The sequence below is a fragment of the Mastigoproctus giganteus genome, chromosome 3 (genome assembly GCF_048544385.1).
Source record: "Mastigoproctus giganteus isolate SK-2022 chromosome 3, ASM4854438v1, whole genome shotgun sequence".
NCBI lineage: Eukaryota > Metazoa > Arthropoda > Arachnida > Uropygi > Thelyphonidae > Mastigoproctus > Mastigoproctus giganteus.
The window spans coordinates 195368288-195394692 of record NC_143577.1 but is presented as its reverse complement, the minus strand read 5'-3'; positions in this window follow the sequence as shown (position 1 = coordinate 195394692).

Genomic DNA, 26405 nt, shown 5'->3' with positions numbered 1-26405 from the left:
GATTCTTAATAAATGATAATCGGTGCTAATAATAAAATCATGAATATTCATTCTTCTGTTGCTTCTCTAACATGTTGGTATAGAAAGCAATCATCTAGCGAATCCAGAAACCTTCTGCTACTAAATGAGCTGCCATCCCATGACTTCCCATTGATATTAGGAAATTTAAAATCTCCATGACAAATAGACTCAATATTACACTTGCGACCTATGTCTACTGGTTGTATATTTTAGAATCTATGTAATTGTACTTCTTAACCAAAAGCATATCTCCTTCCTCTCTCCTCTTATATCTATCCTTTCTATTCACATTCCAATCTGCATTCATTTTTGGCATCCTTAGTATCAGAATTAACTCCTATAATGTCAGCATTAGATGATAACGCACTTGCTGCTTTTGACACATACAAGCATCTATGTCATAATGCACATGGGGGGGGGGGTCATTCTTAAGTTGTCAGTATATGAGTGCCGTAAAAGTAAAAGCACATAATATTAACAACTGTTCAACTATATGCCAGCTATAAGCAGCAACCCTTGGTTTGGTTTGGTTTTTTGTTTATAGCTTGGTATGTAGTTTTATTTGTTTTTTGCTTATGTTGAGGTTAATTTATGTACAATGGAATAAACTTGGATGAAAATTGAGGTTTCTTTTGATTTACAGCTCAGTCCAAAAGTAAATGCTTGTTTTTAGTTATGAATTCAAGACTTTTACTTTTCAACAATTATTTATGAATTTTTAGAGATAATGAATATAGAATGTTGTTGTTTCTTATCATTCTGAAAAAATATGGTACATTTAAATGTGCTCTCTCAAATACAGGTAGAAGTTAATGTGTTAAGCAACACTTGAAATTCATCAAATTTACTTACTATATGAAGTATAATAATAAAAAAAAAAAAAAGTTTGGGGACTGAACTAATATTTGGGAAACGATGAACCTTACTAGCCATCCAGATGGGTCTGCTTTTGGAACTGTTAATTGTTCACATGTCATATTCTCAGCAAATTTATCCGTCAATGCAAGTCACTGCTTCTATCGGAACAAGCAGAAGCCTGGAAAACAAGATGCAGGAGATTTCAGAGACTAGTGGGAGTCATTGCTGTAGAAGTAAACACATGGGCTGTGTTAGGGTAGCTAAGAATAGGAACAGGTGCATCTCTACTTGCGTGTACACCAATGCTAGGGGTTTGGTAAATAAATTTGATGAATTTGAGGTGTTGGTCAAAACATCAAATTGTTGAAATATCAGAGACGTGGTATCACACAGATATAAGAAAAACAGAAATGGAACTTGAGGAGTACAATGTGTACGGGAAGGATACACAGAATAAGAAGGAAGGAGAGGTTATGCTATTAGTTAAGAAACACAAAATCCAAGGGAGTACAGCCAGTCGACATGGCTGGACAGTGCAGTGTTGAGTCAGTTTGGTGTGACATAAGCACTGGGAAATCAAAATTAAAATTAGGAGTGGGATATAAGCCTAATGACTCTGATGAGTATAATAAACAACTGTACAGGGAAATAGAGTTGTTTGTTATTTGGTTTTTAGGAGCATTAGCAAGGCCATATTGCTCCAGGGATATGTGGTGGCCATTCCCTGACCTTTACACATCCTCCTTTTTGGTGGTCACGGGCTCGAACCCCGGTCTAATCAAGAAGCGTGTGCTATGCACTGCTGCTCCTGCCCACCTGGCTATGGAGGTGCCGGAAATAGAGCAGGCCAGTAAATCAGAGACTTATAATGGGGGATTTTAATTTCCAAGTTATTCACTGGAATTTGTGGGTTGGTCACTCACACACTAGCAAGGTTTTTGTGGATTTATTGGCTGATTGTTTTCTATAGCAGCATGTTCGGGAGGCAACTAGAGGGAGTAATACTCTTGATCCGATTATCAGTAGTGATTTTTCATGCATTAAGAATCTGCAGATAAAGGAACCACTAGGTGGCAGTGATCATAGTGTGCTCAAGTGGGATTTATTCAAAGTGGTAACTACCATCAGGGGTAAAGGGAAGGGTTTTTGCTTTCATAAAGGCGACTACAGAGGTCTGATACAGTATTTAAATTCTATATGGTGGGACTAACTGATGATGTTACCAATAGCAAATTCAAAATGGAAACCATTCAAAAAATTAATCTTGGAAGCTACTAAGAAATATTGTTCAAGGTTTAGGCCTAAATGGATGTCAGATGAACTAATGAGACATGTGGCAGAGAAGAAAAATGTATGGGATATAAATTAATGGGTGACACGGAAGCCTATGATAGATATAAGCTGGTATGTAACCAAGTCACAAAGGAGGTTACGCAGGCAAAGGCAGATTACAAGAAATCTTTGGCAAAGGATGCAAATAAAAACAGCACAGAGTTCTTTACTTATTTAAACTCTAGAAGGAAGGAAATGAATCAGATTGGTCCACTGGATATTGATGGATCAACTGACGATCCTGCTCAGATAGCTAACAAACTAAATGAGTATTTTGCATCTACATTCACATATGGGAGTTATCCAGGGAGGGGAATGCCAGAGATGTATTAAACCCTGGCAGTAAGCTAGATGATTTTGTAATTACTGAGATAGTATGAATCAGAGCTGTAATGCTCAATACGTTCTACATTGATATTAATATTTGTAAAATAATAAGAGGAGTTTACCTCAATATAGTACGTAGAACACTTCCATATGATACTCTCCAGAAATTAAAACGAAAAAAATCAAAAAACTTACATTAGAGTAAAAAATAATTAAAAACGAATTAAACACAATCAAAATCAATTTAACACAATTAAAAATCAATTTAATGCAATTAAAAATATTAAAAAGAATCTAACAGAAATATATCTAACAGAAATCTAACAGAAAAATTCCTTCCTGAAGCTGACAACGCTTTTCGACCTTTTGTCATGATCACACGAATGAAAATTACCGAATAGGGTTGAACATGAAACTTAAATAGTGATTATTTGTCTTCGCGCATACACGTAAAGGTCCACACATCGGAGATCAAATATGGCTGACGAACATTAACAAAATTCTTGTGTAATTTAATTTATATGGTTTCTGCAATTAATAGTTGCGTATAATTACGTTGAAAATTAAGTATTTTGGCTTCGTTAAATAAAAAAGTATGTTTTTCATTAATGGCATGAAACGCTAATTCTGACGCTGCTGAACGGGAAGCACGAGCTGAGGCTTTATGTTGATTTACACAAATATTCAGAGAAAAACGCATCGATCCTTGGGAAGACATTTCTTGCAATCACTGCAAGGTCATTGTATACCAGGTCATTAATTTGTGTTGCAAATGTGGAAAGAACCGAGCGATTGTTCAGTATAGTGTGTAATTTACATATTAGCCTGGCCGCAATTTTAAATTCGATATCTTTAAACGAATCTATTAAGCTGTTTGTGCCACTGTTCAACATATGGGACAGAAATAAAATATTTTTTGATATTGCTATTGTTGGTTGGTGTAGTATTTTGTATCCTATCCTTAGCCTGTACCCTAATTTGGTTTATTGTGGAAAGGGGATTAAATTGATTTTTAATTGTGTTAAATTGATTTTAATTGTGTTTAATTGGTTTTTAATTATTTTTTACTCTAATGCAAGTTTTTTGAATTTTTTTGTTTTAATTTCTGGAGAGTATCATACGGAAGTGTTCTACATATTATATTGACGTAAACTCCTCTTATTATTTTAAAAAGTAATTACTGAGAGCAAAGTGGAGGAGAAATTGTTGAAGATAAACATAAGAAAAGCACCTGAGGTGGATGGGATCTATACAGTTACATTAAAGGAGGCAGCAAAGGAAGTAAGCAAACCCTTAGCCATAATTATGAGAGCTTCCTTGGACTCAGGGGAGGTACCCATGGCCTGGAGATGTGCAAATGTGACCCCAATTAACAAAAGGAGGATCAAAAGGTGAACATAATTATAGACCTCCATTGAAATTAATGTAGGCACTGTTTAAAGAAGCTGCTGTTGTTGTTTGGTTTTTATGAGCATTAGCAATTAAGGCCATATTGCTCCAGGGATATGCTGCGGTCATTCCCTGACCTTTCCGCATCCTCTGTATTTGGTGGTCACAGGCTCGAACCCCAGTGTAATCAAGAAGTGTGTGCTACACACTGCCGCTCCTGCCCATCTGGCTAAGGAGGCGCCACTTTAAAGAAGTACTGCAGGATCATCTAGACAAGACATCAGTTATAGCTCGAACACAGCATGGATTTGTTAAGAGAAAGTCTTGTCTAACCAATTTCATACTAACTGGATACTATGATGTGGTCATAAAGGAACTGGATGCAGGGAATAACACTCAATGGACACTGCTCTTTTTGGACTAATGTTATTAATGGAGTCCCTCAGGGTTCAGCATTGAGTCCATTGTTGTTTTCTGTATTTATTAATGATAATTGATGATGGTATATCAGGCTAATTTTTCCAAGTTTGCAGAAGATACTAAGGTTGGCAGGATTGTAAATCACAGTATGCTGCTGCAACAGGATCTAGAAAAGTTGAGCAGATGGGCTGAGAGGTGGCAACTGAAATTTAACATTGACAAATGTTAAGTACTGCATATGGGAAGCAGTAACTCCAGAGTAATGTATAAACTGTGTGGTACTACACTGACAGTGGTAGAGAATGAAAAGGATCTGGGGGTAATTGTGCAGGCAGATACGAAGTTTTCTGAGCAGTGCAGACGGTCTGCAAGAGTAGCTTACGGTGTCTTGTAAATGATATAAATGAATTTTTTTAGCAGGGATAAGGAGTTGATTATCCCCTTGTATAAGGCAATGGTCAGGCCACACCTTGAGTAGTGTATATAGGTCTGGAGGCCTCATTTTAGGAAGGATGTAGGGCTGCTAGAGCGAGTGCAGAGAAGAGCAACAAGATTAGTGCATGGAACAAAGGCTTGCTCTTATGAAGAAAGGCTTAAGTTTTGCAAATTACAGTGTCTGGAGTAGACACCTGCAAGGTGATCTGTCTGAGGTGTTTAAAGTCTTGAATGGTTTGAGCATGCTCAATGGTGATGGGTTCCTTCCTCTTGCTCAGAATAATCACTTGAGGGTCGTAAATTAAAATTGAGGAAAGACAGGTTGTAGGATAGATGTGAGGAAGTTTGCTTTTAGCCAGTGTGTGGTTGACTGCTGGAATAAACTTCCATCAATCATTGTAGAAGTTATAAGCTTAAATAGATTCAGGCTGAACTAGAGAAACATTTGGAGCGAGTGAATGGGTGAAATTAGATTTTTTTTTTTTTTTTTTTTGGCTGATGCTATATAAGCGATCAGTAACACTGATCTCTTCAACAGTAAACTCATTGTAGAGTTTGTTGTTGAAAAGATCTGTGGCCAATTCTCTGGTTCAGGATACATATAAAGATAAAACTTCCACATAATTTTTTTGTATACCATATGGCAAAAGAGGTTTCCTTCTCAATCTTTCCGGTAAAAACATTTGAAAAGTGTAACTATGGTGCTTCTGTTATAACAGCTTTATTAGAAGTGCATGACTCTTCAGATAAAGTCTTATATTAATTTCAGCTAGTTGGTTTGTTCATACCTGCTTTTATAGCCCTTCAGACATAACTAAATTTAGAACTGGTTGAGTACAACACCATTTTCATCTCAGTGTTACCTTTTTTTTTTTTTGAACTCTTTACAGGAATTGAGTACTAGCCAAGGGGCACTTATAGTGAATTTTGCTAAAAAAAAAAAAACTGCCCACAAATTGACACAGAAATAGTATACAACACTCACATCCAAAGCCACCATATCTTCAAGTATGCTGCTAACAGGCAGAAGAATGCACCATCAAAAAACTATTATAGTTGTAATACTTACTCAGATTTCAAGTTACTCAATGTAGCACGTGCAAATATCTTGCTATCTTCTTCTGAAATAATAAAAAAAGTATAATAGGAAAAGTTTATTCTTTAAGCAAAAAAAATCAATGAATAAATGAAGTGAAAATATAAAAATTACTCTATAGATGTTATTTTATAGTGATCACTAAGCGCTGGTTATAGTGATCACTTTGCAAATTGAATTTTGATTCTTATGAATGGCAATTCTAATAAGCGAAAATCGATGAATATTATCAACAGGCTATAAAAATAAAGATATAAAGCACAAATTTGCACTTTATTATCAAATGGTCCTTGAGATTGTCGCAGACATTCTCTCAGATATGCCAGACAAATTGAGCTTGCTACCTGGGAGTCTAAAACGCTGATGGCACTGATATTCAAGTCAAGTGGACCCAATTTCAGCGAAGTCCGCAAGGTCTGTGAGAGCCAAATCCTCTGCTTGCACCTTCACGATGGTGGGACTGTTAGTAATCCTGGGCATAACTCCCCCATGCCCAAGCACCCTGTGGGTGAGCACCCAGGTGTGAACCAACGTAAGAAGGGTTTGAGTTGTGGTGAGGGTACAGCTCAAAAACGGTGTTAGCAGGCTGGCCACTAGTTAGTACACTGGACCGAACCTATTGGTAACGCTCTAGGAGGCTTCCAGATCAGCTAGTGTATAATCTTGCTACCTCTATTCTGCCAGATAGTGACTGGAGGCAGTCGGAGGGTGTGTGCGGTAGGCATTGTCGAGGCCACGTTATGTCAAGTATCTGGGTATATTCTTACCATGTGTATGCCATATCCAAAAATTTCATTACTTCATACAGCATGCCCCCCCCCCCCACTTTTTCTTACTATTGAATACACCATGAATTTTCAAACCAATAGAGCAAGTTTATCTGTGAAAGATCTAAACCTCCCAAACACTTCCTAGTTCATTTCACCAATATACATGGTCTCAGTTCTAATCTCAACGATATCCATTTCCACTTAGTATACCAAACCCCATGTACTTTTTCTGCCAGAATTTCAGTTATTGGTTGATTTAATCACTGCTCATCTTAGTTGCCCAAATTATTCACTGTACAATTCCTTTTGCCTCAAATATGCATATATTTGTTTCGATATTCCCTGTCAGAGATTTTGTAATTTAGAATCTCCTCTTTTCGATCTTCTCTGGCTTCAAAGAGACAACAAATTCATCTGTTGTCTCTACTGTTCTCCCAACTCCACTAATCACTTGGAACTCTTTGCAACTTGACAGTCCAACTTTCCTAACAGTGATGTAATTTTCCTTGGTGATATTAATGTTCACAACTCCAGCTGGCTTCTGTTTTCTATTCACACAGACCCAGCCGGTCGACATGCTGAGGCTTTTGCAATTACTAATGACCTTGCACAGATTGTTCATTTACCTATCAGAATACCAGACAATCCTTACTATACAGAAAACACACTTGATCTTTTCCTGTCAAGCAACCCTTCTAAGTACAGGGTCGAAGTGAGTGGTCCTTTAGGCACCTCAGATCACAACTTGGTGATTGTCTCTTCTCCAATGGAGCCTTTATCTTATGGCTATTCCCAACCTTGTATTTTATGGCATTACAAGAATGCAAAATTAGATGACCTGCAAGATTTATTTTCTTCTTTTCCTTGGTTGGATTACTGTTTCAAAACTTCTGATGTCAACATTTGCTCAGCTTGTGTCAGTGAAATTGTTCTTGTAGGAAAGGAATCCTTTATTCCATACTACACTTTAAAATTATGTCCTTTATCTAAACCTTGGTTTTCCAATAAATGTGCTAAGGCTGTTCAAGAGAAGAACGTTGCATATCATAATTGTCTTGTTTCCAATTCTTCAGTTTCATTTTCTGCCTACACCACAGCTCCCAACAATTGTAAAGCAGTTATTAATCAATCCAAATTATATGAACAGGCTAAGAGCAGAAAACTTGCTTCTTGCCCTAATGGTAGCCGAGCATTCTGGTCTCTTTCCAAAGCTATTGGCCGCAACTTTTGCATATCTCTGCTTCCACCTCTGTCCAAATCAGATAGTTCTGTTGTCACTTCAGTCAAGGATAAAGCTGACCTGCTAGCATCCCATTTTTATTTCAACTTATGTATTAATGACCTTGGTAAAACATCTCCCACCATTCCCAACACGCTCCATTCAATGCCTCCTGTTATCTTCAAAAGGATGTCAGAAGGATATTGATGAATCTTGATGCTAAGAAAGCTCCAGGTTCTGATGGTATTTCTCCTCTTGTTTTCAAAACCTTTGCTCCTGAACTTACTCCTCTTCTTTGCCACTGTTTTTCACTTTCTTATTCCAGAGGTGTTTTTTCTTCTGCTTGGAAATTTGCTCAATACCCAGCCAGTTCCTAAAAATTGTGACAAATCCCTTCCAACCAAATATCCTCCCATTGCAATTACTTCTTCTCTTTCTAAAGTGCCGACTGGGCTAGCTGGGTGGGTAAAGTGCCTGCCTGGCAACCCAAAGGTCGCAGGTCTGAATCCCACCTCGGGCTTGGATCAAAGTACTGCAAAAACCTTGGGAGGTGCATTATGGCCACAGAAGCCGAAGCGCCAACAACTACCAAAAAAAAATAAAATAAAATAAAAAAATAAAAAATCTTTCTAAAGTAATAGAGAAATCAATTAGCCGCCATCTTTTAAATTACCCAGAATCCTTCTGTCGGATCAACGGCCCATTTTGGACAAATTCAATGAAAAGTTCAGTGAAATGCAAGCAGTTGCTCTTGATATCTCAAAGGCTTTCGATTGTGTTTGGCACAAAGGACTCCTAAACAAGCTTCCACCTTATGGTTTGCCAAGTGGTTTTTGTAATTGGTTATCCAATTTTCTCTCTGACCACTCACTGAGAGTGATAGTAGATGGTTCTCTGTCTTTTAACTTCTTCACTAATGCTGGTGTCCCCCAAGGTTCAGTTCTTCCCCTACCTACACTTTCCCTCTTGTATATTAATTACCTTCTTCCACTGACCGGAAATAATATCCTTAGTTTTGTTGATGATAGCACATTGCATTCCACTTTCCAGTTACCTTGCCCTGCTCAATCAGCTTCAACGTCTGGAATATCCACTACCAATTCCTTCAATGCTGATCTCTAGATAATTCTCCAGCAGGGCAAAGACAACTTAGTTGATTTCAATCCTTCTAAAATTCAGTCCTATCTTATATCTCGCAAAAAGGATTCTTCTGCTCCTATATTTATCTCTGGTGACACACCAATTTCCAGGCAAGATGATATAGCTCTTTTGGGGATTACCCTGACTTTTAATCTCTCTTGGCACAAGCATCTGGTCGATGGGTGTGTGCTGCGCACTGCTGCTCCTACCCACTTGGCTACGGAGGCGCCTCAATACTGTGTCTAATGAATTGAATTTAAATAGAGAAAATCAAGTTTCATTGCCATCATTTTGATGGTCATTTACAGCAGCAATGGAGATGACTGCTGTAAATGCAATTGATAGATGGCAACAAGTCGTCTGGATATTAAATTGAATTTAAATGAAAACAAAAAAATTTTACAGAATTTAGATTTCTATAATGACAACTCTTATACCACGTGAATATTAAAATAGATTATTCAGCTATTAATTTAATCACTATGCATTAATGTAGCACAGTGGTTTTCAACTGGGGTGTTGCAGCAACATTCCAGGGGTGCCACATAATTTGGGTTTAAGTTACTTAAACTTATTTTTTTTTAAAATTTATATGTTTATTTCATTATAAAAAGGTGTACGATATCTTTTTAATTTTGTGGTGATTTATAATTGATGTTTATTTAGCACCTTTATAAAAAGAATAAAATTATTATATATATATAATTTGTATTATGAATTGTTATTTTTTTTATAGTTATATTATTGTAATAACTATCATATAACACATTTTTTTAATATTAGATATATATGTATACAGAGAGAGAGAATCGGTTCTAACAGGCAGCAAATTCAGTAGGGGTGCCGCAAAATAAAATAAATTACTTAGGGGTTCTGTTTTTAAAAAAAGGTTGAAAACCACTGAGGTAACATTTTGGGAACCTTGCCGAAACCTATCCTCAGACCACACATAGGCTGTTGCCAGTCTCTTGCTTGGTCAACTCAAACTGCTCGTTCTTCTCCAACTATATTAATTTTTTTTTTTTTTTTTTTTCAATTTGAGGGGTATTTTTAGACGGAAAGCAGGTACACTAGTTTCAAAAATAATATTCATTAAGATTTATTTTTTTCAAAAGAAACCATTTAGAACTCTTTTAGGACTCAAAATGAATATTTTTCAACGTATGACACATTTTAAGTTAATACAAATCCGTACGTATCTACTAGGACCTTCTCTAAGGAAATTTTTAGAACTGTACATTAAAAAACATAACAATCTACCATATAGAAACTATGTAATTATCAAGTGATCATTATTTAGGCACTGTATCAGTGAAGTACCTAGAAAAAGTGGGTCCCAATGAAAAGTTTGGTGTGCCCCCCCCTGTGAAAATATTTGTTTTGGTAAAAATAAAAAATCCTTAAACACAAGTCCTTAAAAATTGCTCTGGAAGCAGCAGCTATGCTAATACTATTTCACCTCTGCTCACTACAGTTTCACTTGTGCTGTGTGGCTAGCTAACAATAAACATGCTTCATGTGACAAAAATATATATTGTTCATAGACATAGTAAATTTTATCATAAACATAAATAAAAAACTTACATTTTTACTCAATTCATTTTTTTTTTTTCAGTTTCGGGCAGGAGAGCAGGCCTCAATGCACTGCATTGGCTGCATTGGCATAGTTATGCCACTGCACTGTATCATTATGGTACAATGATACATTTCCTTATCATAGTGCACAAACTGTAATTTCATCCTGTTATTTATTTATTCTTAATTTTTATTACAATCTTTTATATAAATCATGAGTTTTAATACTTTAACAGTTCCAAATGTGTTATCCATTGTTTTGAAAATTGAAAATGACAGCTGGCTATAAAGTGCCACCGAGACATGGCACTGCCACAGTAACAATGAAAAAATAAAATTTAAACACATTTTTATATTTATTTTGTATTTGCAACCAATGTTATGAATGATTAAATATTGTATAATGTAGTTCAATATGAAGTTGGCAGAACAAACCAATATGCCACTCTCCAACTGACTCTCATCTTACTTATAGCAAGTAACTTATGCATGCACATAGCATACATAGACTTAGAGCTCCTTATGGGCGAAGGGTTGACTGAGTTGTGCCAGAGAAATATTAAAAAAAAAAAAACAAAAGGCTTCAGTTTCTAATCTTGCATGCTTTTGTTAGTGTTTATTTGCAATAGATAAGTAATTAATTAAAAAAAAAATATCAGTGTTATACACCCCAGGGGCTCATATCTGGTGAGCATGGGCTTGGCACACCCAGGGTTCTGAGCTGGATATCATTATTCTTCTCTTTCTTAGTGATTCCTTCTATTTCTGACTCTTGCTCTCTTTCTCTCTCTCTCTGGGTAATTCAGGAATTTTTTTTTTGGCTGGTGCAGCAAAAGCCTTAGGCTTCCTTGCCCCATATAGCTAATGATAATGATATTGCAAATATCGCTTCCTCTGCATCTAAAAAACTTATTGAAGTTTTCTCTTTCCCTCATACCGATTAAGAAATATTGTTAAAGGTTTAGGCCTAAATGGTTGTCAAATGAACTAATGAGACTCGTAACAGAGAAGAAAAATGCATGGGATGCATATAAATTAACACGTGACACAGAAGCCTATTATAGCTACAAGTTGATCTGTAACCAAGTTACAAAGGAGGTTAGGCAGGCGAAGGCAGATTACGAGAAATCCTTGGCAAAAGATGCTAAGAAAAACAGCAAGGATTTCTTTACTTATATAAACTCTAAAAGGAAGGGGATGAATCTTATTGGTCCACTTGACATTAATGGTTCGACTGTTGATGATCCTGCTCAGATAGCAAACAAACTGAATGAGTATTTTGCATCTACATTCACACGTAAGGAATTATTAAGGTTTGAAAATGGCAGAAGGTTATCAAATTGTAGCAGGATACTTAATGATTTTGTAATAACTGAGAGCAAAGTGGAAGAGAAATTGTTGAAGTTAAACGTAAGAAAAGCGCCTGGGGTGGATGGGATCTATCCAGTTATATTAAAGGAGGCGGCAAAGCAACTAAGCAAACCGTTAGCCATAATTATGAGAGCATCCTTGGACTCAGGGGAGGTCCCCACAGACTGGAGATGTGCAAATGTATCCCCAATTCACAAAGGGGGATCGAAGGGTAACATGGGTAATTACAGACCAGTTAGTTTAACTTCTGTTCCGGGTAAAATAATGGAGTCGCTGGTTAAAGATGCATTGCAGGATCATCTAGACAAGACTGCAGCAATAATTCAGACACAGCATGGGTTTGTTAAGGGAAAGTCCTGTCTGACAAATTTGATAGGATATTATGATGTGGTTACAAAGGAACTGGATGCAAAAAATAATTTTGATATCATATATTTGGATTTCAGGAAAGTTTTTGACACCGTTGCGCATGGAAGACTATTGTACAAATTGGAGCAGAATGGTATTAAGGGTAAGTTGCTGCAATGGATAAAAGGATGGTTAAGTGGGAGAAGACAGAGGGTAGTAATCAATGGGTGCTGCTCTTCTTGGACTAATGTTATTAGTGGAGTCCCACAGGGTTCGGTGTTGGGTCCACTGTTGTTTTGTATATTTATCAATGATATTGATGAAGGAATATCAGGCTTAGTGTCGAAGTTTGCAGATGATACAAAGGTTGGCAGGGTTGTTAATGACAGTAATGGCAGTGTGCTACTGCAACAGGATCTAGATAATTTGGGCAGATGGGCTAAGAAGTGGCAACTGAAGTTTAACCTTGACAAATGCAAAGTACTGCATATGGGTAGAAGTAACCCCAGAGAAACGTACCAACTGTGTGGTACTACACTTAAGGTGGTAGAAAATGAAAAAGACCTGGGAGTAATTGTGCAGGCAGATATGAAGTTTTCTGAGCAATGCAGACAGGCTGCCAGGGCAGGTCATGGGGTTTTGTCAATGATATATAGGAATTTTGCTAGCAGGGAAAAGGAGGTGATTGTCCCTCTGTATAAGGCAATGGTCAGGCCACGCCTTGAGTACTGCGTACAGGTCTGGAGGCCTCATTTTCGGAAGGATGTAGATTTACTTGAGTGTGTACAGATAAGGGCAACAAGATTAGTGAGGGGAATGAAGGGATCCTCTTATCAAGAGAGGCTTAAGTTCTGCAAATTGCAGTGGCTGGAGACTAGGCACCTGTGCGGTGATCTGATTGAGGTGTATAAGGCCTTGAATGGGTTCAGCACGCTGAATTCTGATGGGATCCTTGCACTTGTTCAGATTACGAACCTAAGGGGGCATAAATTCAAATTAAGAAAAGACAGATGTAGATTGGATGTGCGGAAATTTGCCTTTAGCCAGCGGGTGGTTAATTGCTGGAAGAAACTTCCATCTGTAGTTGTGGAAGTTGATAGGTTGAATAAATTTAAGGAGGAACTGGACAGGCATTTGGAGGGAATGGTGTGATTTTTTTTTTTTTTTTTGGCTGATGCTGCATAAGCTCATACATTTGCTTTCTTGCATCACATGCCACTACTACTCTCTGTGTTGCTGTTCTTCCAAACAGTTTTACTCTGTAGAAATCCCAAATCCATCCTAAAATGAAATATTGTTCCCACATCTGGGAGAGGGCCCCCAAAAACCTCTCTCAGACTTCTAGATTCCATTCAGAAGACGGCACTGAGGTTAATTAATAACTCATCTCTAACAGTCTCTCCACCCTCTGTCTCATAGACTGCATGCCTTTTCTACAGATACTTCCATAAGCGCTGTTCTTCTGAATTGGCTTCTATAATTCTCGCTCTCTCTTTCAAAACAATCCGAACACGTGCCACCACCAGCTAATGTCCATTTTCTGTCCAACTTCAAATGCACAGAACCAACTTTTCATCTTCTTTGTTTATTCATTCAACTGCCGTTTTCTGGAACAACCTTCCTTCATATGTATTTCCTGAAAATTGCAGTCTAGTCTAAAGATGTGGAAGTCTAATGTCTGCTTTCATTCTTACTCTCCAACCCATGCACGGTACTAAGTATTACAGGTTCTAATAGGCTCTCATGTTTGGTTTTCTATTAAAAAAAAAAAAAAAAAAACCTATTAAATGATGTATTAAAATTGAAAGAATATTATCTACGGTTTAGCAAAATAAAAATAAATTTTTACTTACATATGTAACTTAATTAAATACAGTAATAGCAAAAGCTTAAATTTCCAGTACTCACCTTTGATCAATCTGCAATTGTTATGGTTTGAATAATAAGAGATTGGTTTTTTAAAAAATTAAGGGATGATAAGTGGTAATTACGATGAAATGGGATTAAAAATATGCGCAAGGAAGTAGAAGTGCACTAACTCAGTCCTTGGTTGTTGTGAAGTTGATTAAAGTTTAAATTCTAATTTTGTGAATAAGCCAATAGTCGTAACGGTGGACTTTCATTAAAACGTCTTCAGTTGGAAAGTTAAGTGAAAGGGAACGCGTACCGTATTTAAGAAGAATTTTGTAATCCCATGATGCGCTTTGCCAGCTTGCGGGAATCTCAAATTGGTGAGGTTCCAAACCGAAGAAAGATTGAAGGGGAGTTTCGCATTTAAAATGTTTAGATCGGAGTGGTGACAGAACCATTCTATAATGAGGGCTTCGTATTGCAAGATTTTGTAATTGTTTTTTATTTTAATATGGTGATAGCTGAATCAACTAGGGTTGTTGGAACGCATGTGTGAAGTAAGTTCAGTGCTGGATTGCCCCGTTCTGAAGCTATTGTAGTGATAATAAGCTCTTGTATTAGATGACTGGGTTGAACCGAATTTGGTTGTAGTACTGCCAATGTAACAGGCATTACAATTTTGTTGACATTTAATTAAGTAAATAGTATTATTCATTTCACTTGTTGGATATTTATGTGTTTCTTTATATTTATTGAAAAGTGATCCAATTTACTTGTAGGTAGAAAAAATAAGTGTAATGTCCGTTCCTGCAAATATTCACCAAAATTGACCTGCAAGATTACTATATAAGGGAGAACGAGACGTGTTTTGCTATTTGTAATGCATTTTATAGGGGTATTAATATTATTTTTTATGATGGAAATAGTGTGTTGAATTAAGTGTTGTGGGTAGTTTCTGGCTATGAATTTTTTGTGAGGTATTGTAACTCTTTGGATAGGTTGTCTTTTGAGATGCTGTATTTAATGGCATTGTGGATTTGGTTATAGAGAACAGACTTTTTTAGGTTAAGAGGGTGGTGTGATGTAAAGTGTAGGAATTTCCCCGTATGTGTATGTTTTCTAAAATCTTAGTTCCTAGTTAGTACCTGTTTTATATATGATGAGATTGAGAAAGTTAATTTGTTTATTAGTTTCTATTTCGAGTGTGTATATTTAGTCTGTCGTGAATCGAATAAATTTTGTGAAGAGGTTATCAATTATAGTTTTATTTCCTATTATGAGTATATCATTGGCATATTGCAAAATGCCTAAGCGCATTGGCATTTTGCGTAATGCCTAAGCGCATTGGGTTACCAAAGGGCTTAGGCATTTCCGCCCCCCTATCTGAAATTTACTAAGCTACAGTTGAAAATCAGAACCTACAACCTTATCCTTCTGAGATTAAGCTATACATGTGATATGCCGATGATATACTCATAACAGGAAATAAAACTATAATTGATAACCACTTACAAAATTTAATTCAATTCACGACAGACTAAAATACACACTCGAAATAGAAACTAATAAACAAATTAACTTTCTCAATCTCACCATATATAAAACAGGTACTAAACTAGAAACTAAGATTTTTAGAAAACATACGCATACGGGGAAATTCCTACACTTTACATCACACCACCCTCTTAACGTAAAAAAAGTCTGTTCTGTTGTTGTTGTTGTTATTTGGTTTTTAGGAGCATTAGCAACTAACGCCACATTGCTCCGGGATATGCGGTAGTCATTCCCTGACCTTTCTGCATTCTCCGTATTTGGGGGTGACGGGCTCGAACCCCGGTATAATCAAGAAGTGTGTGCTCCGCCCTGCTGCTCCTTCCCACCTGGCTACAGAGGCGCACAAGTCTGTTCTCTATAACCAAATCCACAATGCCATTAAATACAGCACCTCACAAGAAGACCTATCCAAAGAGTTACAATACCTCACAAAAAAATTCATAGCTAGAAACTACCCACAACACTTAATTCAACACACTATTTCCATCGTAAAAAATAATATTAATAACCCCATAAAACGCATTACAAATAGCAAAACATGTCTCGTTCTCCCTTATCATAGTAATCTTGCAGGACAATTTCGGCAAATATTTGCAGGAACGGACATTACACTTATTTTTTTTTTCCTACAATAAATTTGGATCACTTTTCAATAAATATAAAGAAACACATAAATATCCAACAAGTGAAATGAATAATATTATTTACTTAATTAAATGTCAACAAAATTGTAACGCCTGTTACATTGGCAGTACTACAACCAAATTTGGTTCAACCCAGTCATCTAATAGAAGAGCTTATTATCATTACAATAGCTTCAGAACGGGGTAATCCAGCACTGAACTTACTACACACATGCGTTCCAACAACCACACCCTCCTAGTTGATTCAGCTATCACCATATTAAAATAAAAAAACAATTACAAAATCTTGCAATACGAAGCCCTCATTATAGAATGGTTCTGTCACCACTCCGATCTAAACATTTTAAATGCGAAACTCCCCTTCAATCTTTCTCCGGTTTGGAACCTCACCAATTTGAGATTCCCGCAAGCGGCAAAGCGCATCATGGGATTACAAAATTCTTCTTAAATACGGTACGCGTTCCCTTTCACTTAACTTTCCAACTGAAGACGTTTTAACGAAAGTCCACCGTTACGACTATTGGCTTATTCATTGAAAGGGTACGCATTCCCTTTCACTTAACTTGCCAACTTTTTTTTTTTTTATGAAAACCCCAAACACAAAAAGTATCAAAACCTATAGTACTTAGTACCGTGCATGGGTTGAAGGAGAAGTATGGGGGGAGGGGAATGCCAGAAACTTTGCTCTAGAGACTAAACATGGGTTTCACCACTTCAAGCCTCCAATAAGCAAAGTGGTGGTATTTCACCGGTTGATGATAGTCATCTACCACCTACAACTGAAGACGTTTTAATGAAAGTCCACCATTAGGACTATTGGCTTATTCACAATTTAGAATTTCAACTTTAATCAACTTCACAACAACCAAGGACGGAGTTAGTGCGCTTCTACTTCCTTGCGCATATTTTAATCCCATTTCATCGTAATTACCACTTATTCATCCCCTTAATTTTTTAAAAAAACCAATCTCTTATTATTCAAACTATAACAATTGCAGATCGATCAAAGGTGAGTACTGGAAATTTAAGCTTTTGCTATTTTTAAATTTAGTCCAATAAAACAGTACTTTAAGACATACTATAACTTCTAAATATGCATATTGATTAAACATAACACTTTGTAATATGATTATAATTTTAAATAATGACTACAGTTTATTTATAGATTCATTCAATATTGTATTACAGTCTATATTCATGATCACTTGAATCAGTTTCTCCCAATGCTCTCTTCAGGATGGCTATATAGCTACGTGAGTTTGCCATTTCATAATTGGAATTTAGCATTAGCAGAGGCATACGATCCAAGAAAGCAAGCTTATGCAGCATCAGCCAAAAAAAAAAAAAAAAACACTCCCATTTCAGCCCTCCGTTCGATTGAAATACCTGTCCAGCTGAGCCTTAAATTTATTTAGGCTATCAACTTCCACAACAAGGGATGGAAGTCTGTTCCACCAACCAACTACCCGCTGACTAAAAGCAAATTTCCGCACATCTGTCTTTCCTCAATTTATTCTGAGCAAGAGGAAGAGTCCCATTGGCAGTGAGCATGCTCAAACCATTCAAGGCTTTATAAACCTCTATCAGATCAACTCGCCGGTGCCTAGTCTCCAGAGACACTGTAATTGGCAAAACGTAAGCCTTTCTTCGTAAGAGCAAACCTTTGTTCCATTCACTAATCTTGTTGCCCTTCTCTGTACTCATTCCAGCAGCTCTACATAATTCTTGAAATGAGGCCTCCAGACCTGTATACAGTACTCAAGGTGTGGCCTGACCATTGCCTTATACAAGGGAATAATCACCTCCTACAAAAATTCCTGTATATCATTGACAAGACACCATGAACTGTCCTTGAAGCCTGTCTGCGCTGCTCAGAGAACTTCATATCTGCCTGCACAATTACTCCCAGGTCATTTTCATTCTCTACCACTATTAGTGTAGTACCACAGAGTTGATACGTTGCTCTGGGGTTGCTGTTTCCCATATATAGTACTTTATATTTGTCAAAGTTAAACTTCATTTGCCACCTCTCAGCCCATCTGCTCAACCTTTCCAGATCCTGTTGCAGCAGCATAGCGTCAGTAGTGTCCTTAGCAACCCTGCCAACCTTTGTATCATCTACAAACTTGGACATTAAGCTTGATATACCATCATCAATATCATTTATAAATACATAAAACAACAATGGACCCAACACTGAACCCTGAGAAACTCCACTAATAACATTAGTCCATGATGAGCAGTGTCCATTGATTACCACTCTTTGTGTTCTCTCCCTCAACCATCCCTTTATCCATAGCAATTTGCCTCCAATGCCACACTTCTCCCATCTATGCAGCAGTCTTCCATGTGCAACAGTATCAAAAGCCTTTCTAAGATCCAAATATATAATATCAAAGTTATTCCCTGCATCCAGTTCTTTTGTGACTGCATCATAGTATCCAATCAGATTGATCAGGTAAGACTTTCCCTTAACAAAACCATGCTGTGTCTCAGCTATAACTGAAGTCTTGTCTAGATGATCCTGCAGTGCTTCTTTAACCAGCGCCTCAATTAATTTTCCTGGAACAGAAGTTAAACTCACAGGTCTATAATTACTTATGTCAGCCTTTGCACATCTCCAGTCTATGGGCACCTCCCCTGAGTCTAAAGAAGCTCTTATAATTATGGCTAACGGTTTGCTTACTTTCTTTGCTGCCTCTTTTAATATAACTGGATAGATCCCATCCACCTCAGGTGCCTGTTTTATATTTATCCTCAACAATTTCTCCTCCACTTTTCTCTCAGTTATTACAAAATCATCTAGCTCATTGCCAGAGTTTACTTCATCTCTGGCATTGCCTTTCCTGAATAACTGCTCATGTGTGAATGTAGATGCAAAATACTCGTTTAGTTTGTTAGCCACCTGAGCAGGATCCTCAACTGATGAACCATCAATATCCAGTGGACCAATCTGATTCATCCCTTTCCTTCTAGAGTTTACATAGGTAAAGAACTCTTTTCTGTTTTTCTTTGCATCCTTTGCCAAGGATTTCTCGTAATCTGCCTTTGCCTGCCTAATCTCCTTTGTGACTTGGTTACAGACCAGCTTATATCTATCATAGGCTTCCATGTCACCATTAATTTATATGTATCCCATGCATTTTTCTTCTCTGCCATATGTCTCATTAGTTCATCTGACATCCATTTAGGCCTAAACCTTGAACAATATTTCTTAGTTGATATGTAAAGCCTAGTAGCTTCCAAGATAAGTTCTTTGAATGCATCCCATTTTGAATTTACTGTTGGCAACATCATCAGTTTGTTCCATTGAATAGAATTTAAATACTGTCTCAGACTATCATAGTTGCTTTTACGAAAGCAATAACCCTTCCCTTTACCCCTGATGATAGTTACCTCTTTGAGTAAATCCCACTTCAGCACACTGTGATCACTACCACCTAGTTGTTCCTTTATCTGCAGATTCTTAATGCATCAAGAATCACAACTGATAATCAGATCAAGAATATTACTCCCTCTAGTTGCCTCCTGAACATTCTGATGTAGAAAATAATCATCCAATCATCCAATAAATGTACAAAAGCCTTGCTAGTGTGTGAGTGACCAACCCACAAATTCCAGTCAATATCTGGGAAATTAAAATCCCCTATTATAAGACTCTGATTTACTGGCCCACTCTATTTCCCTGTACAGTTTCTTATTATACTCATCAGAGTCATTAGGCCTATAGCTCACTCCTACTCTCAATTTTGATCTCCCAATGCTTATGTCATACCAAACTGCCTCAACACTGCACTGTCCAGCGATGTCGACTGGCTTCACTTCCATAGATTTTATGTGTTTCTTAACTAATAGCATAACCCCTCCTCCCTTCCTGTCCTGTCTATCCTTTCTGTACATATTGTACTCCCCAAATTCCAGTTCTGCATTCCTTATATCTGTGTGACACCACGTCTCTGATATCCCAACAATATCTGCCTTTGATGTTTTGAGCAATATCTCAAATTCATCAAATTTATTTACCAAACTCCTAGCATTGGTGTACACACAAGTATATATGCACCTGTTCCTATTCTTAGTTACCCTAACACAACCCATGTGTTTACTTGTACTGCAATGACTCCCAGCAGCCTCTGAAATATCCTGCATCATGTTTTCCAGGCTGCTGCTCATTCCAATAGAAGCAGTGCAAGAATCACTTTCACCTTTGCCAGTGGCTACTGTTAATCTATTAGTCCTTGTGTCCCCAAAAAGCTAGCAGTTTTGCGACCCACTTAACACTGCCTCGATATCATCAGCAAATATTCCTGCACCCTTTCTATTTAAGTGTATCCCATCCCTGTAGAAGCAGTCTCTCCTGTTAACAAGTACAGACCAGGCTGAAAAAAATTCTACCCCTTGAGCCTTGCATAATCTTTCCAGGTCCGAATTGATCGACAGGGCTCTCATCATATACTCCCTCCTATCGTGTCTGGGCAGAATTGCAGACACTTGCAAATTCAACCCTAATTCACGACCTTTTTTCAACAGTGACCTGTACTTGTTAAGTAATTCCGCCGGTCTCCTACTCTTAATATCATTAGTGCCAATGTGTACAACTATATCACCTTTTGTGCCCTTAAAAGATGATATCCGCTCTAAAATGTCATCAACCTTTGCCCCTGGTAGACATACCCTGGTCCTGTTCCACCTATCCTTTTTACAAAGCATGTTCCCATTTCCCTGACAATAGAGTCACCAACAACTAGTAGTTCCTGTATGAACCAGCGCATTCTGCCTTGGGGGTTGCCACTGTGTTGCATGATGACCAAGTGTAAGCTCTGGCGTTGATGTGGGCAGCTGAGAGCTTGATGGGACCCTCAATTTAGATCCTTCGAGGGCATCCACTCTGTCCTTCAAGGTCTCATATAGGCCCATAACAACGCAGAGTTGTTGCCTGGTTTCCTTAAACTCCTTACATTGCGTACACACAAAGACATCCCCCATGGCAATATCATATCCCGAACCCAACTGCTCCACAAACATCAAGCAAGCAGTGCATTTTAAAAGGCTGTGATTCAGAGGCAATTACCCCCCCACCTCAGTTCTCCCCTGAGCCATAGCACTCCCATTAGCTTGAGCATTTTGCTTTGCTGCTCTGGTCTGAGTCATGATTTCGATTTAATTTCAATAAAATTTCAATTTCTGTACAAAATTATAACCCTAAACTTGTATCTCAACACAGTTATAACGCTATATATATTTTTCAGTATGAGTATTATCTACGAGTTCCGTTTATATAACTTCCATATCAAGTTATGTATTAATTAATTATGTTACATTTGGAATCTAAGTTGTTATATGTATTTAGTTAAAAAGTACAATTTAATTGACAATGAAGTTTAACAAGATTAATAGATTTTATTGATAAATCAACAATATTATATTATATACTATACTATACTAAGCTTACGCTATCTAGTTCGGGATATAACATATCGTATAACAATGGTGGCAAGTTACGAACGGTAAATCTACGGACACTTAAGTATTAATTAACTTCCAAATCTCGCTGTCTCAATTCAGAATAAACTAAGGATCCTGACTAGATCTATAAGCTACTTATAGAAAATAATTTAATATAGCAATTGGTCAATAAAGCGGCTAAATATGGCTAAAAAACTTCTCATTCGGTGGAGTTGCAACTTGTAACATGTGGATTTGATACCCTTACTGATGCTAAGTAATACCTACAAAATCTCTATCTAAGTTAAACTTTAAACCAAGTATCGTGACTAGGAATATAAAGCTACTCTAGAAAATAAGTTAATATGCCAATTTAAGCTAATAAAACAGAAAAAAACTTCGCCTGCACAAGACTACTCTCGTTAATAACTCTCCTTAGCATTAGCATTGGTAGAGGCATATGATGCAAGAAAGCAAGCTTATACAGCACCAAAGAAAAAAAGAAAAAAAAAACACATCCCTTCCCATTTCACCCATCCATTCGCTCCAGATGTTTATCTAGTTCTGCCTTGAATTATTTAAGCTGTCAACTTCTACAATGACAGACGTTTGTTCTGGCAAACCACTGTCTGCTGGCTAAAGGCAAATTTACACACATCTATTCTATACTGTCTTTCCTCAATTTGAATTTATGTCCCCTCACGCTATTGATCTGGGCAAGAGGAAGAATCCCACCAGCACTGAGCTTGCTCAAACCATTCAAGGCCTTATAAGCCTCAATCAGTTCTCGTCGCAGGTACCTAGTCTCCAGACACTGTAATTTGCAGAACTTGAGCCTTTCTGTGTAAGAGCAAATCTTTGTTCAATTCACTAATCTTGTTGCTCTTCTCTGTACTCATTCCAGCAGCTCTACATTCTTCCTAAAATGAGGCCTCCAGACCTGTATACAGTATTCAAGGTGTGTCCTGACCATTGCCTTATACAAGGGGATGATCACTTTCTTATACCTGCTAGAAAAATTGCTGTATATCATTAACAAGACACCATGAGCTACTCTCACAGCCTATCTGTACTGCTCAGAATACTTCAAAACTGACTGCACAATTATCTCCAGGTTCTTTTCATTGTCTACCACCCTGAGTGTAGTACCACATATTTGATATGTTACTCTGGGGTTACTGCAACTCATATGCAGTACTGTACATTTGTCAATGTTAAACGTAAGTAGCCACAATTTGTTCGGGTTCATCTTCATTTTCCTCCTCCTTGGCAAAATTATCAGTAACAGACTGGGCACTTTCTTCTTCTGTTAAAGATGTAGTAAATACCCATTTATAACAGATTGTATAAACAAAAAGGCCCAATAAACCAAAAACTACAATTTGTTTTTACTGTTTTATGGTTGTGATCTCTAAAAATATGACCTTCAGAAATGTGCTTTAAAAAATATCACAGAGGAGTTCAAAATGGATTCTTATAACCGAAGATGTGATTCTAATAATCGATGAAAGTGTAGTGTATTTTATTGATTTGAATTGGTTCTTTGGAATTTGATTCTCTATAGCAGCTGATTCTAATAACCAGTGATCACTATAACTGGCACTTACTGTATATATATATTAAGTATGGATAAAATGAGCAAGAGTGACATATATGGAGATATACGCTAATTATGTTATAAAAGTTATATGGAAAGTTTTTTCTTTTTTCAAAACACATTATATATTACAGGCATATGGTATTAGCTTCTTTTTCTACTAACATTTACTTAACCAGGGCCCACTCCAAGAGGTTGGGTAGTTATGTTCCTAGCTGGCCCGAAGATTCTTTTAAATCCTTCTCTTTGCTTTATATCTTTCCCCTTTCTACCCTTCGTTCTTCCATCCATTGAGCTATTAGTGCAACACAAGGGCAATATGGATACTTACTTTCTTTTCCTCTATGCTATCTTTGCTTCATTTGATTCATTACTTTTCCCTTCCCTTACCACACTTTATTTCCTGTCCCTATACCATTTGCTTGCCTCTTTACGCAATTTTTACATACAAAATTGTTTCTTTCCCAAAGTTTTCTTCAAAAATATTTTTTATATTTCACCAACCTACTATTACTTCAGATTTGACTTTTCGGTACACTTTTATTTATTTATTTTTATTATTATCTTATCTCTTATTTAATTACCTTAATTTTATTGTGAAAGCTGCATTGGAACTATCCTACGTATTTTTATGGAAGTTTTTTTGTTTTCACCCTCCTTTGCAGTAAACAATTTTTTTTTTTTTGCATGCAATCTATTTAGTTTCCTTTTAATATTTTTCTTCCATAACTATATGTATGCATAGAAATGCAGTTTATTGATACATGATCAGGTGTAATCCCCCAATGAAATACCTGCATTATGTATCAATCGCATGCACAAATATAAAATATTTGTGCATGCATATAAAATAGCATGCACAAATATTTAAACCTTTATTTTTAGGTTTTAATAATATCAAATTATTTTCCCATCTTCTATTTAATGCTTCCTATTTCTTTGCAATTGATTAATTATTTTTCCCCTATAGCTTGTTTCCTTCTAATTGGCTTATTAATTCAGCCTTTAATTTCATAAAATTCAATATATCATTTAGGTTCTTCACATTCTTTCCCTATCATTCACCTTTAATTCTTCTTTCTTTCTATTCTTTTCCTATTAGTTTTGGTACCTTATGTTATTTACACTTCCATCTATTACACTTTTTCTCTCACTCTATTACTTCACCTGATATATATATACCGATGAGCCAAAACATTATGACTAGCGAGTTGTTATGTAAATCGAAGCGGCTGCAGGTGAACTACAGCGCGTGTGCGGGTTGGGACCTGGTATAAAACACAACTGATACTGAGCTCCGTTAATCAGTGTTACTCTTGTTCTTCATATTGGAAAGGCAGCAGACTTGAGCAAGTTTGACACAGGCCAGATGACTAGCCATTACAATTTAGTGTACCAGTATGTTAGAAAATACTAGGGGGTGAGAATTTCCTTGACCTCATCATTACTCATGAAGCAGGTGACATCACAGGGCTTAAATTACAGGAACTATTCTTAGGTAGTGATCACACAATTGTTAGTTGGAAGATGCTGCAATGGTTAAAGGTAAGGGCAAGGATTTTAATTTCAGAAGAAGGGACTGTGATGGTTTAAGGAGCTTAATGGCATCTATTCATTGGGTGGATTATAGGGAGAGGGAGGGCAAATGCATTTTAATTTACCAATTTACCTTTTAAACCAAAAATCACAGAAGCCAAGAATGCATATATACCATTAAGAAAATATTACACAAAGTGGATTCTGAAATGGATGAACATGGAGCTGGCTGGTCTAATGGAGCAGAAAAAGATAGCATGGAAACATTACAGAGCAACAAAAAGTACTGAAGCCCTACAAGAGGTATAAGTTAATATGCTAGAAGGTCATTAGTTATGTTCAGAAGCACAATACGGCTTCAAGAAAGGACAGTCGACTGAAGACGCTATAAATCTTCTGACTAACTGTGTCCAACTCACCTGCTAAATACATACTCGCTGTGTTTGTGGACTTTCAGGGCACATTTGACCCTTAATGGTGGGAAAGTGCCCTCAGGAGCTTCAGATCCACAGAGGGTGATGTGTACATCTACGGTGTTATGCGATCGAACTTTAGCAACAGATATATTAAGGTGGTAGCAAAACATCTTACATACTGGGCTCAGATTTCAAGAGGATGCCCCCCCAAGGATCAGTGGTTAACGAGGGAACACAATGGCATCAGTAAGATAGCCTATGCAGATGACTTAGTGATCATGGAAGCACAAGGAGAATAATTGAAGAGAAAATACAGCCTATCTTGGATGACTTGTGAGTTACAGGCTCAGAAAAAGCGATGTGTTTGCTTTTTTATTTACATAATTGTTATTTTATATTGTACTTAATACGTAGTCTTATAGTTATAGTTACGCTGGTTATTTTTATTTTAATTTAGATAAAGAGTTTTTGTGGATTACTACTTAATATACATAAAACCGTAATTTCATTCGAATCTTGAAGCCATTGTTTTTATATATAGTGGTAGGGAATTCAAATTTTTAACTGAGGTAGCTAGGTAGCTCTTAAGCATAATTATATAGAGTAATATGCTTCACTGTTTCTATTAGATAGTGTAGTATTGACATTTAATTAATTTAATTTATTGATCTTATTAATTTAAAATAGCATGACCCAAACTAGAGCAGCAAAGCAACGGGCACAAAGTGGCAGGAGTGCTGTGACTCGGGGGGAGAACTGAGGGGGGCCGATTCTCCAACGCATCACAGCCTAAAAAAATGTGCAACTTGTGAAATGTTTACCAAACTCTCTGGAAGGGAATATGATATTGCCATGGGGGATGTCTTTGTGTGTGCGCGATTTAAGGAGGGTAAGGAAATCAGGCGACAACTCAATTGTTGTTATGGGCCTATATAAGAGTTTGAAGGACAGGGTGGATGCCCTCGAAAGATCTAAATTGAGGGGCCCATCAAGCTCTCAGCTGCCCACATCAATGCCAGAGCTTGCATTTGGTCATCATGCAACACAGTGGCAACCCCCAA